This window comes from Macaca nemestrina, chromosome 4, assembly GCF_043159975.1.
Source record: "Macaca nemestrina isolate mMacNem1 chromosome 4, mMacNem.hap1, whole genome shotgun sequence".
Taxonomy (NCBI): Eukaryota; Metazoa; Chordata; class Mammalia; order Primates; family Cercopithecidae; genus Macaca; species Macaca nemestrina.
This window is the reverse complement of record NC_092128.1, coordinates 132214458-132240965: the sequence shown is the minus strand read 5'-3', so window position 1 is coordinate 132240965 and position 26508 is coordinate 132214458. Positions and strand designations below refer to the sequence as shown.

The 26508-nt window shown below is 57.7% G+C and overlaps 1 long non-coding RNA gene across 8 annotated transcripts in view; it reads right to left on the bottom strand.

Moving 5' to 3' along the window:
• Nucleotides 1–14687: 14687 nt before the first annotated feature.
• LOC112423954 (uncharacterized) overlaps nt 14688–26508 on the bottom strand; it is a 44026-nt gene continuing 32205 nt past the window's right edge. For 5 of the 8 annotated variants that reach the window (XR_011622572.1, XR_011622575.1, XR_011622569.1 and 2 more), the window contains 6 exons: nt 26278–26396; nt 25564–25658; nt 25029–25245; nt 24094–24158; nt 18645–18728; nt 17407–18023 (listed from right to left, as the gene is read on the bottom strand). This is a non-coding gene — a long non-coding RNA (uncharacterized lncRNA). Of the gene's footprint in view, nt 15623–17406; nt 18024–18644; nt 18729–24093; nt 24159–25028; nt 25246–25563; nt 25659–26277; nt 26397–26508 lie in introns of those variants that run through there. The other 3 variants (XR_011622571.1, XR_011622570.1, XR_011622576.1) reach the window with 3 other exon arrangements.

The following is a 26508-nucleotide window of genomic DNA, read 5'->3' as shown; positions in this document are numbered from 1 at the left end:
GGGCCCGGCTTCAGGACCTTTGGGGCCTTCAAAGGCCGCGGAGCCGGAGCTGGACCGGAGCCGAGTCCAAAGAGGTCGTCGTGAGGCCGGGGCTGGGCCCGCGGCCGCAGCCGGGAGCAGGAGGAGCTGGGCCAGGACGGGAGGCCGGGAGGCTGCAACGGGACCTGGAAAGGCCGGCCTGAGGAAGTTCGGGGCCTGGAGAGGCCGCCGAAAGGCAAAGGCTGGGCCTGGAAAGGCCGTTCCCCGTGACAAATGCACGGGGCCTAGTGAGGCCACTGGGAGGCAGGAGCGGGGCCCGGCGGAGCTGCCGAAAGGCAGGAGGAGCTCTGGCCTGGGGAGGCCGCAGTCAGGCGAGAGCTGGGCGTGGAGAGTCCGCTGGGAGGCAGAGGCTGGGCCTGTGCAGGCCTTCGGGAGGCAGGAGGCTGGGCCTGGCGCGGTCCACGGGAGGTCAAGTCCTGGGCCTGAGGAGGCCGCCCAGAGGCGTGAGCGTGGCTGGGCCTCAAGAGGCCAGTGACAGGCAGGAGGAGCTGGGCCTGGAGAGGCTGATCTGAGGAAGTCTGGCCGCTGGAGAGGCCGCGGAGAGGCAGGAACTGGGCCGGCGGAGGCCGACTGGGCGACGAGTTGGGCCCGCAGGGGCCGCCAGGGGCAGGAGCGAGCCCTGGAGAGGCCGACTCGAGGCCAGCGTGGGCCTGCAGAGGCCGCCGGGAGGAGGAGCCGGGCCTGGAGAGGCTGGTTGGAGAAAGTCTGGGGCGTGGAGACGCTGTCGGAGTGCAGGAGCCGGGCCCGGACAGGCCACCGTGTCGCCCGGCTTCAGGACATTTGGGGCCTAGAAAGGCGGCAGAGCGGGAGCTGGGCCGGAGCCGAGTCCAAAGAGGTTGTCGTGAGGCCGGGGCTGGGCTCGCGGCCGCAGCCGAGAGCAGGAGAACCTGGGCCTGGACGGGAGGCCGGGAGGCCGCAACTGGGCCTGGAGAGGGCGGCCTCAGGAAGGTCGGGGCCTGGGGAGGCCGCCAAAAGGCAAAGGCTGGGCCGGGAAAGGCCGTTCCCCGTGACAAATGCGCCGGGCCTAAGAAGGCCACTGGGAGGAAGGAGCGTGCTCCGGCGGAGCTGCCGAAAGGCAGGAGGAGCTCTGGCCTGGGGAGGCCGCAGTCAGGCGAGAGCTGGGCGTGGAGAGTCCGCTGGGCGCCTGAGGCCGGGCCCGTGCAGATCTTTTGGAGGCAGGAGGCTGGGCCTGGCGCGGCCGACTGGAGGTGAAGTCCCGGGCCTGAGGAGGCCGCCCAGAGGCGTGAGCGGGGCTGGGCCTCTAGAGGCCAGTGGCAGGCAGGAGGACCTGGGCCTGGAGAGGCTGACCGGAGGAAGTCTGGCCGCTGGAGAGGCCGTGGAGAGGCAGGAGCTGGGCCGGCGGAGGCCGACTGGGCGACGAGTTGGGCCAGCAGGTGCCCCCGGGAGCAGGAGCGAGCCCTGGAGAGGCCGACTGGAGGCCAGCGTGGGCCTGCAGAGGCCGCCGGGAGGAGGAGCTGGGCCTGGAGAGGCTGGCTGGAGGAAGTCTGGGGCATGAAGACGTCATCGGAGGGCAGGAGCCGGGCCCGGAGAGGCCACCATGGGGCCCGGCTTCAGGACGTTTGGGGCCTAAAAGGCCGCTGAGCGTGAGCTGGGCTGCAGCCGAGTCCAAAGAAGTTGTTGGGAGTCCAGAGCAGGGCCTGCGGCCGCAGCCAGGAGCATGAGGAGCTGGGCCTGGACAGGAGGCTGGGAGGCCGTAACTGGGCCTGGAGAGGCCGGCCAGAGAAAGTTCTGGGCCTGGAGAGGCCGACAAAAGGCAAAGGCTGGGCCTGGAAAGGCGCTTCCCCGTGAAGAATGAGCTGGGCCTAATGAGGCCACTGGGAGGCAGGAGCTGGGCCTTGCGGAGATGCCGAAGGGCAGGAGGAGCTCTGGCCTGGGCAGGCCGCAGTCAGGCGAGAGCTGGGCGTGGAGAGCCCGCTGGGAGGCAGAGGCCGGGTCTGTGCAGGCCTTCGGGAGGCAGGAGGCTGGGCCTGGCCCAGCCGACTGGAAGTGAAGTCCTGGGCCTGAGGAGGCCGCCCAGAGGCGTGAGCGGGGCTGGGCCTCAAGAAGCCAGTGACAGGCAGGAAGAGATGGTCCTGGAGAGGCTGACCTGAGGAAGTCTGGCAGCTGGAGAGGCCACGGAGAGGCAGGAGCTGGGCCGGCGGAGGCCGACTGGGCGACGAGTGGGGCCCGCAGAGGCCGCCGGGAGCAGGAGCGAGCCCTGGAGAGGCCGACTCGAGGCCAGCGTGTGCCTGCAGAGGCCGCCGGGAGGAGGAGCTGGGCCTGGAGACGCTGGCTGGAGGAAGTCTGGGGCGTGGAGACGCCGTCGGAGGGCAGGAGCCGGGCCCGGAGAGGCCACCGTGGGGCCCGGCTTCAGGACATTTGGGGCCTTCAAAGGCCGCGGAGCGGGAGCTGGACCGGAGCCGAGTCCAAAGAGGTTGTCGTGAGGCCGGGGCTGGGCCCGCGGCCGCAGCCGGGAGCAGGAGGAGCTGGGCCAGGACGGGAGGCCGGGAGGCTGCAACGGGACCTGGAGAGGCCGGCCTGAGGAAGTTCGGGGCCTGGAGAGGCCGCCGAAAGGCAAAGGCTGGGCCGGGAAAGGCCGTTCCCCGTGACAAATGCACGGGGCCTAGTGAGGCCACTGGGAGGCAGGAGCGGGGCCCGGCGGAGCTGCCGAAAGGCAGGAGGAGCTCTGGCCTGGGGAGGCCGCAGTCAGGCGAGAGCTGGGCGTGGAGAGTCCGCTGGGCGCCTGAGGCCGGGCCCGTGCAGATCTTTTGGAGGCAGGAGGCTGGGCCTGGCGCGGCCGACTGGAGGTGAAGTCCCGGGCCTGAGGAGGCCGCCCAGAGCTGTGAGCGGGGCTGGGCCTCTAGAGGCCAGTGGCAGGCAGGAGGACCTGGGCCTGGAGAGGCTGACCGGAGGAAGTCTGGCCGCTGGAGAGGCCGCGGAGAGGCAGGAGCTGGGCCGGCGGAGGCCGACTGGGCGACGAGTTGGGCCAGCAGGTGCCCCCGGGAGCAGGAGCGAGCCCTGGAGAGGCCGACTGGAGGCCAGCGTGGGCCTGCAGAGGCCGCCGGGAGGAGGAGCTGGGCCTGGAGAGGCTGGCTGGAGGAAGTCTGGGGCATGAAGACGTCATCGGAGGGCAGGAGCCGGGCCCGGAGAGGCCACCATGGGGCCCGGCTTCAGGACGTTTGGGGCCTAAAAGGCCGCTGAGCGTGAGCTGGGCTGCAGCCGAGTCCAAAGAAGTTGTTGGGAGTCCAGAGCAGGGCCTGCGGCCGCAGCCAGGAGCATGAGGAGCTGGGCCTGGACAGGAGGCTGGGAGGCCGTAACTGGGCCTGGAGAGGCCGGCCAGAGAAAGTTCTGGGCCTGGAGAGGCCGACAAAAGGCAAAGGCTGGGCCTGGAAAGGCGCTTCCCCGTGAAGAATGAGCTGGGCCTAATGAGGCCACTGGGAGGCAGGAGCGGGATCTGGCGGAGATTCCGAAAGGCAGGAGGAGCTCTGGCCTGGGCAGGACGCAGTCAGGCGAGAGCTGGGCGTGGAGAGTCCGTTGGGCGCCTGAGGCCGGGCCCGTGCAGATCTTTTGGAGGCTGGAGGCTGGGCCTGGCGCGGCCGACTGAGGGGATGTCCTGGGCCTGAGGAGGCCGCCCAGAGGCATGAGCGGGGCTGGGCCTCTAGAGGGCAGTGGCAGGTAGGAGGACCTGGGCCTGGAGAGGCTGACCGGAGGAAGTCTGGCCGCTGGAGAGGCAGCGGAGAGGCAGGAGCTGGGCCGGCGGAGGCCGACTGGGCGACGAGTTGGGCCAGCAGGTGCCCCCGGGAGCAGGAGCGAGCCCTGGAGAGGCCGACTCCAGGCCAGCGTGGGCCTGCAGAGGCCGCCGGGAGGAGGAGTTGGGCCTGGAGAGGCTGGCTGGAGGAAGTCTGGGGCATGAAGACGTCATCGGAGGGCAGGAGCCGGGCCCGGAGAGGCCACCATGGGGCCCGGCTTCAGGACGTTTGGGGCCTAAAAGGCCGCTGAGCGTGAGCTGGGCTGCAGCCGAGTCCAAAGAAGTTGTTGGGAGTCCAGAGCAGGGCCTGCGGCCGCAGCCAGGAGCATGAGGAGCTGGGCCTGGACAGGAGGCTGGGAGGCCGTAACTGGGCCTGGAGAGGCCGGCCAGAGAAAGTTCTGGGCCTGGAGAGGCCGACAAAAGGCAAAGGCTGGGCCTGGAAAGGCGCTTCCCCGTGAAGAATGAGCTGGGCCTAATGAGGCCACTGGGAGGCAGGAGCGGGGCCTGGCGGAGATGCCGAAAGGCAGGAGGAGCTCTGGCCTGGGCACCCGCAGTCAGGCGAGAGCTGGGCGTGGAGAGCCCGCTGGGAGGCAGAGGCCGGGTCTGTGCAGGCCTTCGGGAGGCAGGAGGCTGGGCCTGGCGAAGCCGACTGGAAGTGAAGTCCTGGGCCTGAGGAGGACGCCCAGAGGCGTGAGCGGGGCTGGGCCTCAAGAGGCCAGTGACAGGCAGGAAGAGATGGTCCTGGAGAGGCTGACCTGAGGAAGTCTGGCAGCTGGAGAGGCCACGGAGAGGCAGGAGCTGGGCCGGCGGTGGCCGACTGGGCGACGAGTGGGGCCTGCAGAGGCCGCCGGGAGCAGGAGCGAGCCCTGGAGAGGCCGACTCGAGGCCAGCGTGGGCCTGCAGAGGCCGCCGGGAGGTGGAGCTGGGCCTGGAGACGCTGGCTGGAGGAAGTCTGGGGCGTGGAGACGCCGTCGGAGCGCAGGAACCGGGCCCAGAGAGGACACCGTGGCGCCCGGCTTCAGGACGTTTGGGGCCTACAAAGGCCGCGTAGCCAGAGCTGGGCCGGAGCCGAGTCCAAAGAGGTTGTCTTGAGGTCGGGGCTGGGCCGGGGGCCACAGACGGGAGCAGGTGGAGCTGGGCTTTTACAGGAGGCCGGGAGGCCGTAACTGGGCCTGGGGAGGCTGGCCTGAGGAAGGTCGGGGCCTGGGGAGGCCGCCAAAAGGCAAAGATTGGCCCTGGAAGGCCGTTCCCCGTGACAAATGCGCGGCGCCTAGTGAGGCCACTGGGAGGCAGGAGCGGGGCCCGGCGGAGCTGCCGAAATGCAGGAGGAGCTCTGGACTGGGGAGGCCGCGGTCAGGCGAGAGCTGGGCGTGGAGAGTTCGCTGGGAGGCAGAGGCTGGGCCCGTGCAGGCCTTCGGGAGGCAGGAGGCTGGGCCTGGCGAGGCCGACTGTAGGTCAAGTCCTGGTCCTGAGGAGGCCGCCCAGAGGCATGAGCGGGGCTCGGCCTCAATAGGCCAGTGACAGGCAGGAGGAGCTGGGCCTGGAGAGGCTGATCTGAGGAAGTCTGGCAGCTGGAGAGGCCGCGGAGAGGCAGGAGGTGGGCCGGTGGAGGCCGACTGGGCGATGAGTTGGGCCCGCAGGGGCCGCCGGGAGCAGGAGTGAGTCCTGGAGAGTCCGACTCGAGGCCAGCGTGGGCCTGCAGAGGCCGCCGGGAGGAGGAGCTGGGCCTGGAGAAGCTGGCTGGAGGAAGTCTGGGGCGTGGAGACGCCGTCGGAAGGCAGGAACCGGGCCCGGTGGGGCCACCATGGGGCCCGGCTTCAGGACGTTTGGGGCCTACAAAGGCCGCGGAGCGGGAGCTGCGCCGGAGCCGAGTCCAAAGAGGTTGTCGTGAGGCCGGCGTAGGGCCCACGGCTGTAGCCGGGAGCAGGAGGAGCTTAGCGTGGACGGGAGTCCGGGAGGCCGCAACTGGACCTGGAGAGGCTGGCCTGAGGAAGTTCAGGGCCTGGAGAGACTGCCAAAAGTCAAAGGCTAGGCCTCGCAAGGCCGTTCCCCGTGACGAATGCGCGAGGCCTAGTGAGGGCACTGGGAGACAGGAGCGTGCCCCGGCGGAGCTGCCGAAAGGCAGGAGGAGCTCTGGCCTGGGGAGGCCGCAGTCAGGCGAGAGTTGGGCGTGGAGAGTTCGCTGGGAGGCAGAGGCTGGGCCCGTGCAGGCCTTCGGGAGGCAGGAAGCTAGGCCTGGCGAGGCCAAGTGTAGATCAAGTCCTGGGTCTGAGGAGGCCGCCCAGAGGCGTGAGCGGGGCTGGGCCTGAAGAGGACAGTGGCAGGCAGGAGGAGCTGGGCCTGGAGAAGCTGACCGGAGGAAGTCTGCCCGCTGGTGTGGCCGCGGACATACAGGAGCTGGGCCGGCGGAGGCCGACTGGGTGACGATTTGGGCCCGCAGGGGCCACCGGGAGCAGCAGCGAGCCCTGGAAAGGCCGACTCAAGGCCGGCTTGGACCTGCAGAGGTCGCCGGGTGGAGGAGCTTGGCCTGGAGAGGCTGGCTGAAGGAAGTCTGGGGCGTGGAGTCGCCGTCGGAGGGCAGGAGCCGGGCCCGGACAGGCCACCGTGGGGCCCGTCTTCAGGATGTTTGGGGCCTACAAAGGCCACGGAGCGGGAGCTAGGCCGGAGCTGAGTCCAAAGAGGTTGTCGTGAGGCCGGGGCTGGGCCAACGGCCGCAGCCGGCAGCAGGAGGAGCTGGGCCTGGAAGGGAGGCCGGGAGGCCGCAACTGGGCCTGGAGAGGCCGGCCTGAGGAAGGTCGGGGCCTGGGGAGGCCGTCAAAAGGCAAAGGCTGGGCCTGGGAAGGCCGTTCCCCGTGACAAATGAGCCGGGCCTAAGGAGGCCACTGGGAGGCAGGAGCGGGGCCCGGCGGAGCTGCCGATAAGCAGGAGGAGCTCTGGCCTGGGGAGGCCGCAGTCAGGCGAGAGCTGGGAGTGGAGAGTCCGTTGGGAGGCAGAGGCTGGGCCCGTGCAGGCCTTCCTGAGGCAGGAGGCTGGGCCTGTGTGGCCGACTGGAAGTCAAGTCCTGGGCCTGAGGAGGCCTCCCAGAGGCGTGAGCGTGGCTGGGCCTTAAGAGGCCTGTGGCAGGAAGGAGAAGCTCGGCCTGGAGAGGCTGACCGGAGGAAGTCTGGCTGCTGGAGAGGCCGCGTAGAGGCAGGACCAGGGCCGGCAGAGGACGACTGGGCAACAAGTTGGGCCCGCAGGGGCCGTGGGGAACAGGAGCGAGCCCTGGAGAGGCCGAATCGAGGCCAGCGTGGGCCTACAGAGGCCGCCGGGAGGAGGAGCTGGGCCTGGAGAGGCTGGCTGGAGGAAGTCTGGGGCGTGGAGACGCCGTCGGAGGGCAGGAGCCGGGCCCTGAGAGGCCACCGTGGGGCCCGGCTTCAGGATGTTTGGGGCCTACAAAGGCTGCGGAGCGGGAGCTGGGCCGGAGCCGAGTCCAAAGAGGTTGTCGTGAGGCCGGGGCGGACCGGCGACCACATCGGGGAGTAGGAAGAGCTGGGCCGGGACGGGAGGCCGGGAGGCCGCAACTGGGCCTGGAGAGGCCGGCCTGAGGAAGGTCGGGGCCTGGGGAGGGCGCCAAAAGGCAAAGATTGGCCCTGGAAGGCCGTTCCCTGTGAGGAATGAGCCGGGCCTAAGGAGGCCACTGGGAGGCAGGAGCGGGGCCTGGCCTGCGGAAGGTCGGAGCCTGGGGAGGCCGCCAAAAGGCAAAGGCTGGGCCTGGAAAGGCCGTTCCCCGTGACAAATGCGTGGCGCCTAGTGAGGCCACTGGGAGGCAGGAGCGGGGCCCGGCGGAGCTGCCGAAAGGCAGGAGGAGCTCTGGCCTGGGGAGGCCGCAGTCAGGCGAGAGCTGGGCGTGGAGAGTCCGCTGGGAGGCAGAGGCTGGGCCCGTGCAGGCCTTCGGGAGGCAGAGGCTGGGCCTGTGCAGGCCTTCGGGAGGCAGGAGGCTGGGCCTGGCGCGGCCCACGGGAGGTCAAGTCCTGGGCCTGAGGAGGCCGCCCAGAGGCGTGAGCGGGGCTGGGCCTGAAGAGGACAGTGGCAGGCAGGAGGAGCTCTGCCTGGAGAAGCTGACCGGAGGAAGTCTGGCCGCTGGAGAGGCCGCGGAGAGGCAGGAGCTGGGCCGGCGGAGGCCGACTGGGCGATGAGTTGGGCCCGCAGGTTCCGCCGGGAGCAGGAGCGAGCACTGGAGAGGCCGACTCGAGGCCAGCGGGGGCCTGCAGAGGCCGCCAGGAGGAGGAGCCGGGCCTGGAGAGGCTGGTTGGAAGAATTCTGGGGCGTGTAGACGCCGTCGGAGGCCAGGAGCCGGACCCGGAGAGGCCACCATGGGGCCCGGCTTCAGGACGTTTGGGGCCTAGAAAGGACGGGGAGCGGGAGCTGGGCCGGAGCCGAGTCCAAAGAAGTTGTCGTGAGGCCGGGGCTGGGCCGGCGGCCGCAGCCGGGAGCAGGAGGAGCTGGGCCTGGACGGGAGGCCGGGAGGCCGCAACTGGGCCTGGAGAGGCCGGCCTGAGGAAGGTCGGGGACTTGGGAGGCTGCCAAAATGCAAAGGTTGGCCCTGGAAGGCCGTTCCCCGTGACGAATGAGCCAGGCCTAAGGAGTCCACTGGGAGGAAGGAGCGGGGCCTGGCCTGCGGAAGGTCGGGGCCTGGGGAGGCCGCTCAAATGCAAAGGCTGGGCCTGGAAAGGCCGTTCCCCGTGACGAATGAGCCGGGCCTAAGGAGGCCACTGGGAGGCAGGAGCGGGGCCCGGTGCAGCTGCCGAAATGCAGGAGGAGCTCTGGCCTGGGAAGGCCGCAGTCAGGCGAGAGCTGGGCGTGGAGAGTCCGCTGGGAGGCAGAGGCTGGGCCCGTGCAGGCCTTCGGGAGGCAGGAGGCTGGGCCTGGTGAGGCCGACTTGAGGTCAAGTCCTGGGCCTGATGAGGCCGCCCAGAGCCTTGAGCGGGGCTGGGCCTCAAGAGGCCAGTGGCAGGCAGGAGGAGCTGCGTCTGGAGAGGCTGACTGGAGGAATTCTGGCCGCTGGAGAGGCTGCGGAGAGGCAGGAGCTGGGCCGGCGGAGGCCGACTGGGCGACGAGTTGGGCCCGCAGGGGCCGCCGGGAGCAGGAGCGAGCCCTGGAGAGGCCGACTCGAGGCCAGCGTGGGCCTGCCGAGGCCGCCGGGAGGAGGAGCTGGGCCTGGAGAGGCTGTTTGGAGGAAGTCTGGGGTATGGAGACGCCGTCCGAGGGTAGGAGCCGGGCCCGGACAGGCCACCGTGGGGCCCTACGTCAGGACTTTTGGGGCCTACAAAGGCCGCGGAGCGGGCCTGGGCCTGAGGAGGCCACCCAGAGGCGTGAGCGGGGCTGGGCCTCAAGAGGCCTGTGGCAGGCAGGAGGAACTGGGCCTGGAGAGGATGACCGGAGGAAGTCTGGCTGCTGGAGAGGCCGTGGAGAGGCAGGAGCTGGGCCGGTAGAGGCAGACTGGGCGACGAGTTGGGTCTGCAGGGGCCCCCGGGAGCAGGAGCGAGCCCTGGAGAGGCCGACTGGAGGCCAGCGTGGGCCTGCAGAGGCCGCCGGGAGGAGGAGCTGGGCCTGGAGAGGCTGGCTGGAGGAAATCTGGGGCGTGGAGACGCTCTAGGAAGGCAGGATCCGGGCGCGGAGAGGCCACCGTGGGGCCCGGATTCAGAACGTTTCGGGCCTAGAAAGGCCGCGGAGTAGGAGCTGGGCCGGAGCCAAGTCCAAAGAGGTTGTCGTGAGGCCGGGACTGGGCCGGCGGCCACAGCCGGGAGCAGAAGGAGCTGGGCCGGGACGGGAGGCCGGGAGACCGCAACTGGGCCTGGGGAGGCCGGCCTGAGGAAGGTCGGGGCTGGGGAGGCCGCCAAAAGGCAAAGGCTGGGCCTGGGAAGTCCGTTCCCCGTGATGAATGAACCCGGCGTAAGGAGGCCTCTGGGAGGCAGGAGCGGGGCCCGGCGGAGATGCCGAAAGGCAGGAGGAGCTCTGGCCTGGGGAGGCCGAAGTCAGGCGAGAGCTGGGCGTGGAGAGTCCGCTGGGAGGCAGAGGCTGGGTCCGTGCAGGCCTTCGGGAGGCAAGAGGCTGGGCCTGGCGAGGCCGACCGGAGGTCAAGTCCTAGGCCTAAGGAGGCCGCCCAGTAGCGTGAGCGGGTTTGGGCCTCAATTGGCAAGTGGCAGGCAGGAGGAGCTGGGTCTGGAGAGGGTGACCGGAGGAATTCTGGCCGTTGGAGATGCCACGGAGAGTCAGGAGTTGGGCCGGCATAGGCCGGGTGGGCGACGAGTTGGGCCCGCAGGGGCCGCCGGGAGCAAGAGCGAGCCATGGAGAGGCCGACTCGAGGCCAGTGTGGGCCTGCAGAGGCCGCAGGGAGGCGGAGCTGGGCCTGGAGAGGCTGGCTGGATGAAGTCTGGGGCGTGGAGACGCCGTCGGAGGGCAGGAGCCGGGCCCGGAGAGGCCACCGTGGGGCCCGGCTTCAGGACGTTTGTGGCCTACAAAGGCCGCGGAGCAGGAGCTGGGACGGAGCCGAGTCCAAAGAGGTTGTCGTGAGCCCGGGGCTGGGCCGGTGGCCGCAGCCGGGAGCAGGAGGAGCTGAGCCTGGACGGGAGGCTGGGAGGCCGGGAGGCCGCAACTGGGCTTGGAGAGGCCGGCCTGAGGAAGGTCGGGACCTGGGTAAGCCGCCAAAAGGCAAAGGCTGGCCTTGGAAGGCCGTTCCCCGTGACGAATGAGCCGGGCCTAAGGAGGCCACTGGGAGGCAGGAGCGGGGCCCGGCCTGCGGAAGGTCGGGGCCTGGGGAGGCCGCCAAAATGCAAAGGCTGGACCTGGAAAGGCCGTTCCCCGTGACGAATGAGCCGGGCCTAAGGAGGCCACTGGGAGGCAGGAGCGGGGCCCGGCGGAGCTGCCGAAAGGCAGGAGGAGCTCTGGCCTGGGGAGGCCGCAGTCAGGCGAGAGCTGCGCGTGGAGAGTCCGCTGGGACGCAGAGGCTGGGCCCGTGCAGGCCTTCGGGAGGCAGGAGGCTGGGCCTGGCGAGGCCGAGTGTAGGTCAAGTCCTGGGCCTGAGGAGGCCACTCAGAGGCGTGAGCGGGGCTGGGCCTGAAGAGGCCAGTGGCAGGCAGGACGAACTGGGCCTGGAGAGGCTGACCGGAGGAAGTCTGGCCACTGGAGAGGCCACGGAGAGGCAGGAGCTGGGCCGGCGGAGGCCGACTGGGCGACGAGTTGGACCCACAGGGGCCGCCGGGAGCAGGAGCGAGCCCTGGAGAGGCCGACTCGAGGCCAGCGTGGGCCTGCAGAGGCCGCCGGGAGGAGGAGCCGGGCCTGGAGAGGCTGGCTGGAGGAAGTCTGGGGCGTGGAGACGCCGTCGGAGGGCAGGAGCCGGGCCCGGAGAGTCCACCGTGGGGCCCGGCTTCAGGACGTTTGGGGCCTACAAAGGCCACGGAGCAGGAGCTGGGCCGGAGCCGATTCCAAAGAGGTTGTCGTGAGGCCGGGACTGGGCCGTCGGCCGCAGCCGGGAGCAGGAGGAGCTGGGCCTGGACGGGAGGCCGGGAGGCCGCAACTGGGCCTGGAGAGGCCAGCCTGAGGAAGGTCCGGGCCTGGGGGGGCCGCCAAAAGGCAAAGGCTGGGCCTGGAAAGGCCATTCCCCGTGACGATTGAACCGGGCCTAAGGTGGCCACTGGGAGGCAGGAGCGGGGCCCGGCGGACCTGCCGAAAGGCAGGAGGAGCTCTGGCCTGGGGAGGCCGCAGTCAGGCGAGAGCTGGGCGTGGAGAGTCCGCTGGGAGGCAGAGGCTGGGCCCGTGCAGGCCTTCGGGGGGCAGGAGGCTGGGCCTGGCGAGGCCGACTGGAGGTCAAGTCCTGGGCCTGAGGAGGCCGCCAGATGTAAGTAGCGCGGCCTGGGAAGGCTGCCAAAAGGCCTGAGCGGGGCTGGTCCTGACAAGCCCAGTGGGAAGCAGGAGGAGCTAGGCCTCTAGAGGCTGGCCTGAGGAAATTCTGGGGCTGGAGAGGCCGCCAAAAGGCAAAGACTTGGCCTGGAAAGGCCATTCCCCGTGTTGAATGGGCTGGGCCTAAAGATTCCACTGGGAGGTAGAAGCAGGGAATGTCGAAGCTACGAAAAGGCAGGAGGAGCTGTGGACTGGGGAGGCCGAAACACCTTCACTGGAGATAGTTTCTGTCCTACAGATGCTGGACGAGGTGTGCAGGAGCTTAGCCAAATGAAGTTGTTTTTTGTGAGCCAGAAGTTGGGCGTGTATATGCAGCCAGGAGGGAGACCTTGGTCTGAGGAGGCTGCCATGAGGCACAGACTGGGTCTGCAGAGGCCCTCAGGAGTCAGTAGCTAGACCTGGACTGGCCGACTTTAGGATGGTTTGGGCCTGCAGAGATTCCCATGTGGCCTGAAGAGCTTGGGTTGAGGAATTTTTCGGCATATACAGGCCATCAGGAAATGGGCAGGAGCTACGTCCACAGAGGTTGTTGTCTGGCTGAAGTTGGGTCTATAAACACAGTCGCAAGGAAGGCCCGGGCCAGTGGAGAACATCACGAGGCAGCAAATGGGTCTGGTGAGTCCGACATGAGGACGTTCTGGGCCTTGGGAAGCACAGGGCAAAACTGGGCCTGGAAAATCCGTTATGTAGAATCAGTTCGTCCTAAAGAGGCCACTGGGAGGCAGGAGTTGGGCCTGGAGAGGCTGACTTGAGGCAGTTGTGCACCTGGAGAGTCTACTTAGAGGCAAGAGCCAGGCCTAAAGAGGCTGACGTGAGGTCGATTTTAGCCTGCAGAAGCCTCCAGAAGGCAGGAGTTGGTCCTGGAGAGGCCGAATTGAGGACAATTTGGCTGCTGGGAGGAAGAGCTGGGCCTAGACAGACCGACTGGAGTAATTTGAGGGCATGGAGAGGATACAGAAAAGCAAACGCTCCACCTGGAAAGCCTGCTGTGAGGCATTAGCTTGACCTACACAGCACTGGGAGGCAAGACCTGGGCCCGCAGAGGCTGACTTCAGGATGATTTGGGCCTGCAGAGGCCTTTGGGAGGAAGATCTTGGCCTGGACAGGCTGAATGGAGGAAGTTTTGGGCCTGGAGTATGCGTCAAAAAGCATGTTAAACTAGGAAAGGCCAACAAGACACATGAGCTTGGCCTACAGAGGCCATTGTGAGGCAGGAGCTTCACTTGAGGAGGCCATGATCAGGCGGGCCTGGAAGGGCCACTGTGTGGTAGAGTTTGGGCCTGTGTATGCTCACATGAGGTAGGAGCTGGGTTGGGAGAGGGCAACTTTTGGAGAATTGGGGCCTGCAGAGGCTGCCAGGAGGCAATAGCTATGCCTGGAGAGTCCATCTTTTGGCATGAGCTGGGCCTAAAGGGGCCATTGTGAGGCAGCAGCTGGACTTGTCAAGACTGCTGGGAGACAGGCAGATTTGTGGCCTGGGGAGGCTGCTGTGAGGCAAATGCTCAGTTTTCGGAGGATGTCGTGAGGCAGGGAGAAACTTGGCTTTTTGTAGCTGCCATGAGGGAATAGTTTGATTGCTGAGGCTGCCGGGAGGCCGAAGGTGGGCCTGGAAAGCTTTACTTTAAGAATTCTCTGGCCTACAGAGGCTGCCAGCAACTCGGCAGGAGTTGGGCCAAAGGAAGTTGTTTTGAGGCAGGAAATGGGCCTGTAGATGCAGCCGGGAGAATGAATTCGTCCCAGAGATGCCGAGTTGAGGACATTCCGGGCCTGGACAGGCTGCAAAAGGCAAAATCTGTGCCTGGAAAAGTCACCATGGGGCATGAGCTTGGCCTAAAGAGGCCATTGGAAGGCAGGAGATGGCCCTGTAGAAGCTGCCGAAAGGCGGGATCTTCACCTGAGGATGCCACAGTAAGACATGATCTGGGTCTGGAGAGTCCACTGTGAGGCAGAGGCTGGCCTATAGAGTCCGACAGTAGACAGAAGGTGGGCCTAAAAAGGCTGATTTGAGGACGTTTATGGGCTTCAAGAGTCAGTCAGAAGGCAGGCACTGGGCCTGGATAGGGCCTGACAGTCAGGAGTTGGGCCTAAACAGGCCAGTGTGAGGGAGGAGCTGTGCCTGTTGAGGCTGCTGGCAGGCAGTCAGAGACTTGGCCTGGGGCAGCTGCCACGAGGCAAGAGCTGGGCCTGGATAGGCTGCCAAGATGCAGGAGCTGGGCCTGGAGAGGCCAATGTGAGGCAAGAGACCAGCCTGTAGAGGCCGACCTGAGGAAGATTTTGGCCTGGAAAGACTGTCGGGGGCAGGAGCTGGGCCTTTTGAGCCTGCTGGGAGGCAGGCAGGAACTTGGCCAAGGATGAACTCCGTTAGGCAAGAGCTGAGCCTGGAGAGGCCATGGTCACGCAGGAACTGGACCTATTTAAGCTGCTGGGAGGCAGGTTGTGCTGGACAACGAAAGCTTTGGGCCTATAAAGGCTGCCAGGAGCTGGGCAAGAGCTGAGCTGAAAGAGGTTGTTGTAAGGTAGGAGGTGGGCCTGGAGATGCAGCCGGGAGGAAGAGCTGAGCCTGGAGAGGCCCACTTGAGGTAGCCCTGGAGAGGCCCACTTGAGGATGTTCTGGGCCTGGAGATGCTGCCAAAAGGCAAAAGCTGAGCCAGAATGGCCACTGTGAGGCATGAGCTTGCTCTAGAGAGGTCATTGAGAGGCAGGAGCTGGGCCTGCAGAGGCTGCTGAAAGGCAGCAGCTTGGCCTAGGTGGCCAGGAAAGTCTCCTGTGAGGCAGAGGTTGAGCCTAGAGAGGCTGACAGGAGGCAGGAGTTGGGCCTGGGATGGCGGACCTGAGAAAGGTCTTGGTCTACAGAAGCTGCCAGGATGCAGGAGCTGGGCCTCGAGAGGCCACCAAGGCATGAGCTGTGCCTAAAGAGGCCAATGCTGGGCAGGAGCTGTGACCGGAGAGGCTGACTTGAGGAAGTTTCAGACACAGACAGCCTGTCGGGGGGCAGGACCTGGGCCTGGACAGGCCACAGTGAGGCATGAGCTGGGCGTAATGAGGTTAGTATGAGGCAGGATCTGGGCCCATCAAAGTGGCCGGGTGGCAGGTAGGAGCTTGTTTGGGGAAGATGTCCGTGAGGCAAAAGCTGGGCCTGGAGAGGCCATTGTCACGTAGGAGCTGGGCCTGTCTAGGCCACTGGGAGGCAGAGGGTGGACCTGGAAAGTTTGACTTGAGGCACTTTTGGGTCTTCAAAGGCCACTAGGAGCTGGGCAGGAGCTGAGCCAAAAGAGGTTGTTCTGAGGCAGGAGTTGGCCTCCAGGCACAGCCAGAAGTAAAAGCGCAGCCTGTAGAGGCCATCTGGGGGCAGCAGCTGGGCCTGGAGAGCCCAACGAAAGGCAGGAGCGGAGCCTTGAGAGGCCGACTTGTGGATATTTTGGGCCTGGATTTTGTGGCCTAGACTTGAGGACATTTGGGCCTCCTGCAAAGAGGCAGGAGCTGGGACTAAAGAGGCCACTGTAAGGCAGGAGCTGGGCCTGTACAGGCTGCCGGGAGTCAGAAGATGGGCCTCAAGAGGCCACTGTAAAACAGGAGCTGGGTCTTGGAAGGTGGCCCTGAGGCAAAAGCTGGCCCTTGAGAGGGCAATGAGAGGCAGGAGCTGGGTCTGGTGAGGTTGACTTGAGAAAGTTCTGGGCCTGGAGAGAAGACTGGGAGGCTGGAGCTGGGCCTAAAGAGGCTGTCGTAACGATGGAGCTGGGCCTGTCGATGCTGTTGTGAGGCAGTAGCCTCATCCGCGGAGACTGCCGTAAGGTAGGGTATGGGCCTAAATAGACCATTGTGAGTCATGAGCTTGGTCTGTAAAGGCCAACTGGAGAAAGTTCTGGGCCTGGAGAGGCTGCCAGGAGGCAAGACCTGGGCCAAAAGATTCAAGCATATTACATTTACATTTATTAGGTACTTTATTTCCATTATTAAATTGTGATATACAGTAAAGTAATTATAGAACTCACCATAATGTAGAATCAGTGGGCATGTTAAGCTTGTTTTCCTGCAACTAGATGGTCCCATCTGAGCGTGACGGGAGAAAGTGACAGATCATTAGGCATTAGATTCTCACAGGGACAGCAAAACCTAGATCCCTCGCATGCACGGTTCACAACAGGGTGAGTGCTCCTATGAGAATCTAATGCTGCTGCTGACCTGAGAGAAGGTGGAGCTCAGGCGGGAATGTGAGCAAAGGGGAGTGGCTGTAAATACAGATGAAGCTTCCCTCACTCGACACCACTCACCTCCTGTTGTGTGGCTCCTTACAGCTCCATGGCTCAGGGGTTGGGGACCCCCGCTCAAGTGCATCCAAAGGGACCCTTCCCACACCAGTCTTCATAGCAGTCAAGTGCAGCAACCACTGAGCTCTCAAGGCATGTGCCTCAGTTGGCATTTCATCACAATCAATAGTAAGTGGTAGCTTGAGTCACTGTGAGGTCACTTACCAGAAATCACCAGCATCCCATTTCCCATTGGCAAGGAGCTCAGCACTGTCCCTTGGAAAACCAAACCTATGCCCAAATCCCATTTGTATGGGTTTATCTCCTGGGACCCTTCTGAGCATATTACTCAGAATCCAATCAGGAGACATAAACCACTCAAAACTTTAAAGTGGTAAAATTTAATCCAGAGAATTATTCACTGTAACAGGGGAATAGCATAATGAGAGAACGGCTAGCACCAAGTGAAGAGAACTCTAGAGAAAACAGGACTAGCCCAGGCCAGGCATGGTGGCTCATACCTGAAATTCCAGCAATTTGAGAAGCTAATGCAGGAGGATTGCTTAAGGCCAGGAGCTAGAGACCGGTCTGGACAACACAGTGAGATCCTGTCTCTTTCCAGAAAAAGAAGAAACTTAGCTGGGAGTGGTGGTGCACACTTGGAGTCCCAGCTACTCAGGAAGCTGAAGTTTGAGCCTGGGAGATCAAGGCTGCAGTGAGTCATGATTATGCCACTACAGTCAAGCCTGGATGACAGAGCAAGACCCTGTCTCAAAGAACAAAACAACAACAACAACCATTTACAGACAGAAAAGAAATAGAGTTAATAAGCTAAGGAAAGATGTCAAAATGTAACAAGTAAAGTAATATGAGGTGTTTTACCTATTTAAAATAATCAAACAAAAAATGACTTATTAAATTATAATACCCTGTGCTGGCAAAGGTGCAGTGAAATGGGCACTTTCTTATACTATGAGGGGTATTTAAATTGTATATAAGCCTTCCAGGGTAAAGGTTGACAATTTTTTAAAATAATAGAGACAGGGTCTCACCATACTGCCAAACTGCCTCCTCCAATTCTTGGCATCAAGCAATCCTCCTGTCTTAGCCTCCCAAAGTGCTGAGATTATAGCTGGGAGGCACCCAAAACCTTGTCAATTTACATCAAGGGTAATGAGAATGTCCATTCACCATGACTCACAGTAATCTTATTTCTGGAAATAACTTGGGGTGACAATTCAATCTAAACAAAAGGTCATCTGTACAAACACAGTGAAAATCTGGGAGTACCTGAAGACAGAGTGGTTAACTGAAATAAACAATTATAAGAAATTAAACCATGGTATTAATAGGCATCTGGTAAAAGGTCAGTTGATGTTAGCTGCTACTTTTTTTGTTGTTTTGAGACAGGGTCTCACTCTGTCACCCAGGCTGGAGTGCAGATGCCTGATCATGACTCACTGTAGTCTCAGCCTCCCTGGGCTCAAGCGATCCTCCCACCTCAGCCTCCCAAGTAGCTGGGGCTACAGGAACATGCTTGTAATTCACGTATTTTTCTGTAGGGATGGTGACTCCCTTTGTTTCCGAGGCCTATCTCAAACTCTTAGCCTCAAGCCATCCTCCTGCCTCAGCCTCCCAAAGTGTTGTGATGACCGGTGTAAGCCACCACACCTGGCCAGCTGCTACTTTTATCAGTATTATTATTATTCCACTCAGTTAAAAATTATTTTCAAGGCTATGCAACAGTATGTGTCCTACAGCACAATTGTAAAAACATATACAGTCATTTCTCAGTATACAGACAGAATTAGTTCCAGCCCCCCAATCTCTGCATATACCAAAATCCATGCTTACTCACATTTCGCCGTCACCCCTCTGGAACCCACGTATAGGAAAATTCCAAATATTAGTTGGGCATAGTGGCAAGCACCTATAGTCTCAGCCACATGGGAGGCCGAGATGGGAGGATCGCTTGAGCCTGGGAGGTTGAGGCTGCAGTCAACTGTGATAGCACTACCACACTCCAGCCTGGACAACAGAGCAAGACACTGTCTCAGAAACAAAACAAAACAAACAGGTTAGAAATTGTAACGAGGTCTGTTGGGCAAAATTCCATATAAGCAAAGTATAAATTAATGAAGCAAATGGTGATAAATTAGTACGACTGACTTTCTGGAGTTTGACAATAAAGGTAAGAAATATGCAAAACAGACAGAGGGTAAAAAAAGAAATTAGGAAAGCATTCTACATGTTTAATAGGAAGACACTGGTCATGTTCATGCAGCAGCAGTACGTCACGATATGACATACCTTGAAGAGAAGTTAACAGATGAGGAAGTTGATAAAAGTGATCACAGAAGCAAAATACTGATAGTGATAGTCAAGTAAACCACAAACAATTTCCATAATTGATGTCAGCAAAGTGGGAATATTGTACAGTGTGTGTTGAAGTTCCCATACAACATTGTTTATTTACCTTTTGTTTGTTTGTAAGGAACATATATACTAAAAGTTCTTTTTGTTGTCAAAAGAATATGTGTGAATAAGCCACTTGAACTTATTCTTCTGTTTTTCTACTTTTATCTTCCTGCCATCATCCCACAGCCTTACTTTAGAAATTTTTTATTTTTTTAGAAAATTGAACAAGTGCTCGTTGTGGTGGCTCATACCTCTAGGATGGGTGGCAGGGGTAGAAGGGTCACTTGAAGTCAGGAGTTTGACAGCAGCCAGGCCAACAAAGTGAGGCTCCACATCTACAAAACAATTTAAAAATTAGCCAAGTGTCGTCATGTATACCTACAGTCCCAGCTACTCAGGAGGCTGAAGCAGGAGGATCCTTAGCCCAGGAGTTCAAGGCTGCAGTGAACTGTGGTAGCACCACTATACTCCACCCTGGGTGACAGGGTGAGACCACATCTCCTAAAACAAAAAAAGAAAGAAAAAAAATAGTTCAAGTAGCAAGTTGTATGTGACTTACTCTGAATATTTCTAAACTAGAAGTTCTCAGTCTTTTGGGGCCTAGCATCCCTTTACATTTTTTAACTTTATTGAAGATATCTAAAACTATTTCTTTATATAAATAGTTACATTAAAACTAGACAATAAAATTTTTAAAATATCATTCATCTCGTATTAATAAAGCCATTACATGTTGATATAATACAAGACAAAATTTAAAAAATATTTTTAATTACATATTAATAATAAAATCATTACATGTTGATATAATACTTTTTATTTTTTTTTGAGACAAAGTCTCTCTCTTTTGCCCAGGCTAGAGTGAAGTGGTGTGATTTCAGCTCACTGAAGCCTCGACCTCCTGGGCTCAAGCCATCTTCCTGCCTCAGCTCCCCAGCAGGTGGTACCATGCCTGGCTATTTTTAAAATTTTTTTTGTAGAGTGAGAGGTCTTGCTATGTTGCCCAAGCTGGCCTCAAACTCCTGACCTCAAGTGATTTGCCCATCTCAGCCTCTGGAGTAGCTGAAACTACAAGTGCACATTACCATGCCCAGCTACATTTATTTTATTAAATTTTGAAAAATATTTTTTGTAAAGAGTAGGTCTTGCTATGTTGCCCAGGCTGGTCTTGAACTCCTGCCCTTAAAAGATACTCCCATCTCTGCTTCCCAAACAGCTGGGACTACAGGCATGAGCCACTGCAATGAGCCTGAAGAGACTTCTTTAATCTAGCATCCCACACTTGGCAGGACTGGGAAAGGCAATAGTGTTTTTTTAAATTTCTTAATAGTTCAGTAAGAATCAAACTCAACCTTGACCCATGCCTTCTGTCACACCCCACATCCAGTCTGTCAGGAAATCCTGTTGACTATCTTCAGCATGTACTGAAGATCCCCACCCAGCAACTCCCAGGCCACCTCCCCTACTTCTCTCCTCTGACCATCTCTCACCACTACCATGACCCTGGTCAGGACCAAAATCATCTCCCACCTGGACGTTGCCACAGTTTGGCCCCCATGCTTCTACCCAAATCTTCCCACAGTCTTTCTCAACTCAGCAGCCAGAGAATGCTTTTAAACCGGGAGACAGATCATGTCGCCTCTCTGCTTAGAACCCTCCTGCAGTTCCCATCTGAGTCAGAGTCAAAGCCAAAGCCCTAGCAATAACCTCCTGGGGCTTACGTGATCTGTACTGATCCCCACCCAGCAAATCCCTGGCCCCCTCCCCTAATTCTCTCCCTTGCTCCTTCTGCTCCACTGGCCTCCTTCTAGAGCCTCAGACACACCTCGGACACTTTGTTCTGTTGTTTCTGCCTACAATCCTCTTCCCTCAGCACCTTGGCCAGCTCCTTCCCCTCCTTCAACTCTTTGCTCACTTTTCACTTAGGAGGCCACCCCTGACCACTCTATTTAACATTGCCATCTGTCCCCATGCTCACCATGCTCATTTCTTCTTTCTTTTCTGTCTTCTTTGTTTCCTTCTTTTTTTCAAGATCTCACTCTGTCACCAAGGCTGGAGTGCAGTGGCGCAGTCACAGCTCACTGCAACCTGAAATTTCCAGGCTCAAATTTCCAGGCTCAAGCAATCCTCCCACCTCAGCCTCCCGAGTAGCTGGGACTACAGGTACATGCCATCATGGCTGGTTAATTTTTTCAGTATTTTATTTTATTTTGAGACAGAATTTCAGTCTTCTTGCCCAGGCTAGAGTGTAATGGAGTAATCCTGGCTCACTGTTAACCTCCACCTCCCAAATTCAAGTGATTCTCCTACCTCAGCCTCCCAAGTAGCTGGGATTACAGGAACATGCCACCATGCCCAACTAATTTTTGTATTTTTAGTAGAGACGGGGTTTCGCAATGTTGGCCAGGCTTGTCTTGAACTCCTGACCTCAGGTGATCTGCCTGCCTTGACCTCCCAAAGTGCTGGAATTACAGGCGTGAGCCACCATACCTGGCCAATTTTTCTCATTTTTTGTAGAGACAAGGTCTTACTATGTTGCCTAGGCTGGTCTTGAACTCCTGGCCTCAAGTGATCCTCCTGCCTAAATTCCTAAAGTGCTGGGATTACTGGTATTAGCCATCATGCCTGGATTCATGTTCATTTCTTCTTGCTGCTGCAACATAGTTTGCAGTTTCCTACATTTAGTGGCTTAAAACACCACAAATCTACCATCTTATAGTTCTCGGGGCCAGAAGGCCAAACTAGGTCTATTAAGGCTAAAGTCAAGGTGTCAGCAGGGCTGCATTCCTTCTGGAGACTAGAAAGTGCTCCCTTGGCTTTTCCAGCTTCTAGAAGCCACCCTCATTCCTTAGATCATGGCCCCTGACTCCCATCTTCAAAGCCAGAAGTGAAGCATCTTCAAATCTCCCTCTCTTACCTCTGCTTCCATCACCACATCTCCTGCTCCACTTCTGAATCTCCTACTCTCTTTCTTTTATAAAGACCCTGTGATTGCTGGGCATGGTGGCTCCCACCCACAATCCCAACACTTTGGGAGGTCAAGGCAGGAGGAACACTTGAGGCCTGAAGTTTGAAACTAGCCTGAACAACATAGTGAGACCCCACCTCTAGAAAAAAAAATATTAGCCACACATGGTGGTGTGCGCCTGTAGTCCCAGCTACTCGAGAGGCTGAGGTGAGACAATCGATTTCACCCAGCAGTTTGAGATCAGCCTGGGTGACACAACTAAATCTCATCTCTACAAGGATGAGGTGGGAGGATCACTTGAGCCCAGGAATTTGTGGCCAGCCTGGGCAATACAACAAGACCCCATCTGGCCAACACGGCCAAACTGGCCAACATGGTGAAACTCCGACTCTACAAAAATGAGCTGGGCATAGGTGACATGCAAGTGTAATCCCAGCTACTTGGGAGGCTGAGGAGGGAGGATCGCTTGATCACAGGAGATCAAAGCTATAATGAGCTATGATTATGATCACATCACAGCACTCCAGCCTGGATGACACAGGGAGATTCTGTCTCAAAAAAAAGAAAAGAAATATATATTTAATCTCTGTCCCTGGTTTCTGGCACACAGCTTCTAAAGCTCTCACAAACACCTCAGTGATAGATGTGATAGGAGTATCTTTTGTTTTAATATTTGGTCTTGGTCCCAGGTTTCTAACACAAGAGCATCTAAGAACTTTGGGATCTCCAGCATGGTAAGAATGCATTTGGGGATATTGTTGAGATGACTGGGTGACTGCAAGCTCCTAGATTTCTTCAGGAGGAGGGCTGATTGCCAGAGGAAGCAACCACATGATTAGAGGCTTGGAACTTTCAGCCTCATGCACTGAACTCCAGGAGGAAGAGGGGCTGGAGACTGACTTAATCACCAACAGCCAAAGATTTTGTCAATCATGCTTGCACAATAAAGCCTACATAAACACCCTGAGCAGGGTTTAAAGAGCTTCCAGGGTTGCTGAACACAGATGCTGGGAGGGTGGCCTGCTCAACAGAGGGCATGGGAGCGCTGTGCCCCTCCTAACTTACCTTGCCCTGGGCATCTTCCTTTTTTTTTGAGACAGGGTCTGGCTCTTTTGTCCAAGCTAGAGTGCAGTGGCACAATCTCAGTTCACTGTAATCTAAGCCTCCCCAGTCCCCAGCTCAAGGCGTCCTCTCATCTCAGCTTCCCTAGTAGTTGGAACTCTAGGGGCACAACACAACATCCGGTTATTGTTATTATTTTTTATTTTTTGTAGAGACCGTTTTCACCATGTTGCCCAGGCTGGTCTGAAACTCCTGAGTTTAAGCGATCCTCCCACCTCGGCCTCCCAAAATGGTGAGATAACAGGCGTGAGCCACCGCATCCAGCATGTTCATCTCTTTCATTGGTTGTTTCTGAGATGTATCCTTTACAACGAACCAGTAATAGGAAATGAACTGGCCAGATGCGGTGGCTCACATCTGTAATCCCAGCACTTCAAGAGGCTGAGGTGGGAGGATCACTTGAGACTAGGAATTTATGGCCAGCCTGGGCAACACAACAAGACCCCATCTATGCAAAAAAATAAAAGAAATTAGCCAGATGTGGTGGTACAGGCATGTCTCAGCTACTAGGGAGGCTGAGGTAGGAGAACCACTGGAGCCCAGGCAGTCAAGGCTACAGTAAGCTATGACTGCACCACTGCACACCAGCCTGGGCAACAAAATAAGAGCCTCTCTCTTGGGAAAAAAAAAAAAGAAAATAAACTTTTTCTGAGTTCTGTAAACTATTCTAGCAAATTATTAAACCCAAGAAGAGAGTTATGGGAACCCCTGATTTGTAACAGGTTGGTCAAAAGTACAGGTGACAACCTAGGACTTGCCACTGGCATCTGAAGTGAGGATGGTCTCGTGGGACTGAGCCCCTAACTTGTGGGGTCTGTGCTAACACCAGGTAGTGTCAGAATAAAATCGTGGGATACCCAGTTAATATCCAGAGCATTGGTGAATTTGGTGTAGAAACTCTATACATACATTCAGTTGGAAGTGTGTGAGTAGAGGCAAATACGGGCTTTTCTTTCACCTGTCTACCTGCTTAACTGCATAGAAGAGGCAATACGTGGTGCTCAAGCAAGCATTAAAGTCAGACCAGACCCAACATTTGACTCAGTCTTAACATCCAGGTGAGCTTAGGCAAATCACTCATTATTTCTAACTCTTCATCACTTCATTCATAAAATGGGGATAACTGTGGCACCTACCTGTGATTCTGTGAGAATTAATGAAATATTATGCTTGGTGTTATTGTGATCATTATACTATCCAAACTATCTGACAAGGACTGTGATGGATGATAACATCAAAACATTAGAAACTGTAGTCAGGTCTCCCAGGCAAAATTCCATCCAAGCAAATTACTGTCTCTACAAAGCATTCCTGCTACACTTAATTCACCATTCCCTGAACAAAATGTGCCATCTTCATTGTCCAGGTCTGTACAGTGCTGGTTTCCCTGCCTGAGCAGCTCACTCCATCCTATTCCAGCCCATTCTTCATCCCTCCACCTCCCCCTTCCCTCCCCACTCTCATATAACTCTTCCTCATCTTTCAGGACTTGGCTTCAAGGGTCACCTTAACTGGAAGCTTCTCTCACTGTCCAAAAGAGCTTCCCACTGCACTTGATGCATGCACTATCATTTGATCATTTTTGAGTTATAGTCCAAGTCTTTTTGTACCTGAATAACATGTTGCCCAGTCAGTCTCTCTTCCTGGATTCAGAAGTCTTTCATGGTAGATCCAGCTGGAAGTGACAAAAAGACATTCTTTTGAAATAAAGGGATGACACAGACAGACGTAAGTTCTTAAACGTCTTAAATGGTATGTGAAAATTAAACAAAATTCAAAGACTTGTGGGGAACACTTAGGAGGGAAAGTTACTGGGAATGTCATAAAGGGTTAATTTGTATTTTATTTTATTTTTTGAGACATTATTTTTATTTTATTTTTTATTTTCTGTCACCTAGGCTGGAGAGCAGTGGTGCAACCAGGGCTCACTGCAGCCTCGACCACCTGGGCTCAAGTAATCTCACTTAATTTTTATTTGGTTTAAGAAACAGTCTTGGTTGAGGGTGGTGGCTTATGCCTGTAATCTCAGCACTTTGGGAGGCTGAGAGGTATATTACTTGAGACCAGGACTTTGAGATCAGCCTGGGCAATATATTAAGACCCTGTCTCTACCAAAAACACAGAGTAAATGTGTGGAAGACAATTTTTCCACAGACTGGGAGTGGAGGGAATAATTTCAGGATGATTGAAGCGCATTACATATATTGTGCACTTTATATCTGTTATTACTACATTGTAATATATAGTGAAATAATTCTACAACTCACTATAATGTAGACTCAGTGGGATCTCTGAGCTTGTTTTCCTGCAACGACACTGTCCATCTAGGGTGATGGGAGACAGTGACAGAACATCAGGCATTAGATTCTCATAAGGAGTGCACAACCTAGATCCCTCACATGCACACTTCACAACAGGGTTTGTGCTTCTATGAGAATCGAATGCTGCTGCTCATCTGACAGGACATGGAGCTCAGGTGGTCATACAAGCGATAGGAGGGGCTAGAAATACAGATGATGTTTCCCCTCACTCGCCTGCTGCTCACCTCTGGTTCTATGGCCCTGTGGTTGGAGACCGCTGCTCAAGTGCATTCGAAAGGATCCATCCCATGCCATTCTTCAGAGTCATCTTTACTGCGGCAGTGGTCAACTGTAGCACCCCTAAGCTCGCAGGGCATATGCTTCACCGGGCATTTCACCACAATCAACAGTAAGTGGTAGCTTGAGTTATTGTGAGGTCACTTCCTGGAAATCACCAGCATCCTATATCCCATTAGGAAGGAGTTCAGCACTGTTCCATGGATAACCAAACCTATTCCCAAATGCTATCTGTGCGGGTCTATCTCCTGGTACCCTTCCTAGCATCAATTCTGTATTTGTAGGAGTCTAATCAGGAGACACGATCAACTCAAAAGTTTAAACTAGAATGAGCAAGGTGGATCACACCTGTAATCTCAGCACTTTGGGAGGCCAAGGTGGGTGGATTGTTTGAGCTCAGGAGTTTGAGAACAGTCTGGGAAACATGGCAAAACCCCATCTCTACAAAAAACACAAAAATTAGCTCAGTGTGGTGGCACTTACCTGTAATCCCAGCTACATGGGAGGCTGAGGCAGAATTGCTTGAGCTTGGCAGGTGGAGGCTGCAGTGAGCAGAGGTTGTGCCACTGCACTCCAGCCTGGGTGACAGCGTGAGACCCAGCATCAAAAAGAAAAAAATACATATATGTCAATTTAATATAAAAAGTATTAATTTTGGCCAGGCGCAATGGCTCATGCCTGTAATCCCAGCCCTTTGGGAGGCCAAGACAGGCAGATCACCTGAGGTCAGGAGTTCGAGACCAGCCTGACCAACACGGAGAAACCCTGTCTCTACTAAAAATACAAAATTAGCTGGGCATGGTGGCACATGCCTATAATCCCAGCTACTCAGGAGGCTGAGGCAGGAGAATCGCTTGAACCTGGCAGGCAGAGGTTGCGGTGAGCTGAGACAGTGCCATTGCACTCCAGCATGGGCAACAGAGTGAAACTCCATCTCAAAAAAAAAAAAAGTATTAACTTCCACAGAGGACCAGCATAATGAGGGACACACTAGCATAAAATAAAGACAACTTTAGAGAATACAGAACTAGTAGAGGTTGGGCATTGTGGATCATGCCTTTAATCCCAGCAATTTGGGAAGCCTAGGCAGGAGGATCGCTGGAGGCCAGGAGTTGGAGACCAGTCAGCGCAACATAATGAGACACTGTGTCTACTGAAAAAAGAAAAATATTAGCCAGGTGTGGTGGTGGTGCATACCTGTAGTTCCAGCTACTTGGGAGTCTGGGGTGGGAGGATCCCTTGAGCCTGGGAAGTCTACACTACAGTGAGCCAAGATCATGCCACTGCACTCCAGCCTGGGTGAACAGAGTGAGACCCTGTCTCAGAAAAAGAAAAGAAAGTGTTAATTCCCCTGTGGGAATCTCCTCTTCTCCTGCCCTCTCAAGAACCTCACTTGTCAGTTCTTCCTCCCACTTTCCTGTATCTTTA